The 4352-nt window shown below is 35.2% G+C and overlaps 1 pseudogene; it reads left to right on the top strand.

The window, feature by feature from the left end:
• The first annotated feature begins 878 nt into the window (after positions 1 to 878).
• Positions 879 to 2447, top strand: LOC102852161 (annotated as a pseudogene).
• Positions 2448 to 4352: the final 1905 nt, after the last annotated feature.

A 4352-nucleotide genomic window follows, 5' to 3' on the forward strand; every position in this document is an offset into this window, starting at 1 on the left:
GTCACAAAAGGACAAATACTGCATAGTGCCACTGTTGTAAAGCAGGGCTGACATCAGAATTAGGGGGAAACTGAGAAAGATGGGATAAATAATGTATACTGCATTGAAACCAATGAGGGAGAAAATTATTTAAAAGAGATTTGTGATTAGGCATCATTGTCATGACAGGGGTCCAGAACAAAGGCTGCACAGTGGAGTGCACCTGGAGGGAGGGATTGTAAACAATGGGGGATCTTTTCTTTTACTTTTCAAAGAAAAGAGTGTACTGGGAGGCGGGGGGAGGTGTGGGCAGGGAGAAAAGTGCAACAGTGAATGAATGGAAATCCAAAGTCTCTGTAAATTTTCATTAAAATTACTTAAAAAAATATGATGATCAGGATTTTAATATAATCTTGACTCAGAATATAAGGCCCTTCACACTACATTAATCAACTATTTAAATTGTTTGTATTGGTTTGCATAGAATCTCTTATATACATCATGTTTACTTACTAGACATCATGTTTAGTATACATACTTTTTGTTTTATACAATCACTCATATACTTTGTGTTTCATTAAAAAAAAAGAAATCACTATACCAAAAAATGATTGACAGACATGGAAACCTTTCAAGAAGCAGCATATGATTAAGAACCAATGCTGATGGAAAAAGTTCCTGAACACTACAGGCACTGGCAAAAATTAAGATACAAGTAATTAATGGAATACCAATTGACATGTTAAAAAATAAAAATAAAAACAAAATCAGCAGACACAGCCCTGGATGTGCTCACCAGTGTGTGCTAGGAAATTTAGAAGACAGCTACCTGGAGACTTGAATAGAAGAGATCCAATTTTTTTCACATTCCTAAATCCAGGGTAGATCCAGGGTAGAGCATGGCGACAGCCACAGAGCAATGGGTACTTGTGGAGATAGTGCAGGCATATACAGATATTAGACTTCTTTTCTCTAAAACTTACAAATTACAAGACTGCTTTTATCTCATAGTCAGAGAAAAGGAAAATTGATGGTAGAGTGACAACCTGAACCTCTTGCTCTTCCTGTCTTCAAAGATCATCCTGCTTTGAACTATTATGTTGTTTCAGGCCCTCTAAGCCACATTATGGTGACTGGGGAAAAAAATGTAAAAAAATCAACTTTACCTTATTCAATTTTCTTGGATTGTTGGATAACTCTAGGGTAAAGACAGCAGCTTTAACATCTTTAAGAAAGTATGGTGTGGGAACTTGTGGACCTAGAGGATTTGATGGTACATTTGATGTGCATTTGGATTTGGAAAACAGTTTGGCAAAATTTATGAAGACAGAAGAGACCATTATATAATCATAGGGGATTTTCAACAATTATTAGTGTTATTCCTGCTTACTCTAAGTGAGGGGACCTTGTGCGTTTAGATAAGCTGCCTGCTTTGCTATTCAGAAAGGATTACAGGTATCAGGTAGTGACATTAAGTTGTTTAAACATAGTGATATGGCTGAACTGGAGCGGCTCCTAAAAGAGTAAGAGATTGAAGAAGAAAAAATAATCTGAACAAACATTATTGTAGAAAGTGTACGGGGATCCAAGAAAATGGAGGTGTGGAAGCAGAAGGATGACGATGTGCAGGGGGGTGGTTGTGGTGGGAGAGATTAATCATAGGGCTGTACAGGTTGATGGGGAAGTAGCGACGGAAATTGGAAAACAATGTATTGGCATTTTGTAAATAAACCAGTATAATAATAATAATTTAAAAAATCTACAAAAGGCTAATGCAACTCAATGTTTCATTGTAGTGGAGGGGTTGTGTATGAATCCTGAATCTGTTTTCCCTCTTCCAGAATTGGTTAAGTTGAAATATAAATACAAAGCAACATTCTTTCTGGAGGAAAGCTTTTCATTTGGAGTTCTAGAGGACCATGGCTGTGGAGTTACTGAATATTATGAAATCAGTATTGATCATATTGATCTGATCTGTGCAAACATGGAGAATCCTCTTGCTTCTGTTTGGGGCTTTAGCTGTATCAGGTCTTTTGCAATTGACCATCAGTAACTTCCTGGCCAGGGCTACTGCCTCTTAGCTTCATTGCCTCCCTTGTTAGCTGCTGCTGCAATTCAGGCTATCGACATCATGGAAGAGAATCCAGGCATTTTTGCACACTTCCCTAAAGCTTTACAAGGCATTTTTGGATTGAAAGTGATGGAGTAGCCATTTTCTCCAACATTTCATCTACAACTAGAAAAATATCACTGGGTTAAGAGAAAATGATGGTTGACTGCTTCAGGAAATCATGACTCAATACATGAATATGGGTATTGCATTAACCCAAGCACACTACCTGCAGAAAACAGAGAAATACCTTCCACCTCAGAGTATTAGAGTTGCAATCACAGTGGAACAAACAGAACAAGAACTGAAAAATATCACATCCACAATGAAAGAGGTTGCCTGGGCTGTTCCGCTTTAGGCCAGATGGACACCTTCTCTGCAGCAAGAAGACATATCCTCTGGGTCACTGTGAAGCGACTAGCTGTTGAGAACCTAAAGGATGCTTTGGATATTTGATAGAGTTATGACTAAACTCTCTAAAACAGCATGGATATGGACCAAATGTGTGTCTGATGGTTATTATTTTTAAAAACACATGTAAAAGCTCAGGAACTAGCTTTTTAAATGGGAAAAATTAATAACAGTGTATAACTGGTATTTAAATTGTGCTATTTAACACTATTTAATTTTGTTGTTAAAAAATGGAGCTTCAATGTCTCTACTCTCTCTTCTAACTAAGCACTACTTAATAACCTATTTCATGTAGAAGTGACCTGAAACATCAAAGCCAGTGTGATCCAAGACTCACCATTAAAGGTCTAACACAGCCACGCATTTTCCAGTACTCGTCATTAGATGTTAAATGGGAGCTATCTATAAGGGAATACAATTTCTACAATTCTTACGAAAGAATTTTTATATGTACTAATTACCCTAAGTGAGCAAAAATTAAATCAAATACTATTTTTTTTTAATACAGTTAGTGATCAAAATGTTAAGAGGAAGCCCTGGTAACTTAGTGATAATTTGTTTTAGAAAGGTTATTGTGATGAAATTATGAATAATGTCTTTGATATTCTAGAATGTCTTGGATGTATTCCTTTTTTGTGTTGGGTGAGTGGACTTGTTTAGGGACATAATAGTTATAAGCTTTTTGTCAGCTAAGAATAAGCTTATGAAATACATTTAATTTTTTAAAAGATCTGAAAGTACTAAAAAGAAAATTTTAAGATATTCTTTTTTCTTTGATCAAGTTAAACTAAATGGTATAAAGGTATGTTATATGTGCCACATGATGTTACACAAATATTATACCTTTGTTTGTTCCCTCTTATTGACTAAAGTTCACTTTCCATTAACAATTGATCTTCAGTATCTTTAAAAATTATATGCTGTATTTTTAAATGTTTCATTTCTATTTTGCTTGAGGTACATTCCTATGTACCTCGTGACTGCTGCTGCTTTATATGATATAGTGCTCTCTGGGGAATTAATTTGTTTTTTCTTTACTTTCAAATTAAATAAACCTAATTTTGTGCTGATCTAAAAATAAGATGATCTAACAAAGTGTGAAAGAATATCATTAATTGAAGAATACCATTAGCATCACATCTAAGTAAAATCTTGCTGAAGATTATTTTAAATGACTTGAATAGTACAGCTACAGAAAATTGCCAGAAATTCAAGCTGGATTTAGAAAAGCCTGTGGTACCAGGAATGTCATTGTTAATAGTAAATGGTTCTTGGATGAAAACAGAGAGTAACAGAAGGATGTTGATTTGTGTCCTATTGGCTATGCACAGGCATTTTACAGTGTGCATCATAACAAATTAAGGCTAACATTGAGAAGAATGGGTGTACTCATGAGAAAACTGTACCTAGATAAAGAGGCTATTATTCAAATGGAGCAGTAGAATACTTAATGTTTTAAAATGAAGAAAAATATCCATCAAGGCTGCAATGTTTCTCCTTATATATGTTTAATTTTACACTGAGTAAATCATTCAAGAAGCTGGACTAAAAGATGAGGAAGATGATATTGGGATCTGAGGAAGACTCATTAACAAAAGACATGAGGCAGATGACACAAGTTTGCTGCTTGAAAATGAAGAGGATTTGAAATGCTTGGTGTAGAAGATCAAATACTACAGCTTTTAGTATGCATTGCATGTCAACATCAAGAATATAAAGATCTTCAACAATGGACTAATAGGCAACATCATGTCAGAAGGAGAAAATGTTGAACCTTTCAAGGATATCAACACTCTTGGCACCAGCAGCCAAAAAACGAAAAGATTATTGTACTGGGAAAATAATCTGTCCA

This window comes from Elephantulus edwardii, unplaced genomic scaffold (genome assembly GCF_000299155.1).
Source record: "Elephantulus edwardii isolate Elephantulus edwardi_28Jun2011 unplaced genomic scaffold, EleEdw1.0 scaffold00018, whole genome shotgun sequence".
NCBI classification, from domain to species: domain Eukaryota; kingdom Metazoa; phylum Chordata; class Mammalia; order Macroscelidea; family Macroscelididae; genus Elephantulus; species Elephantulus edwardii.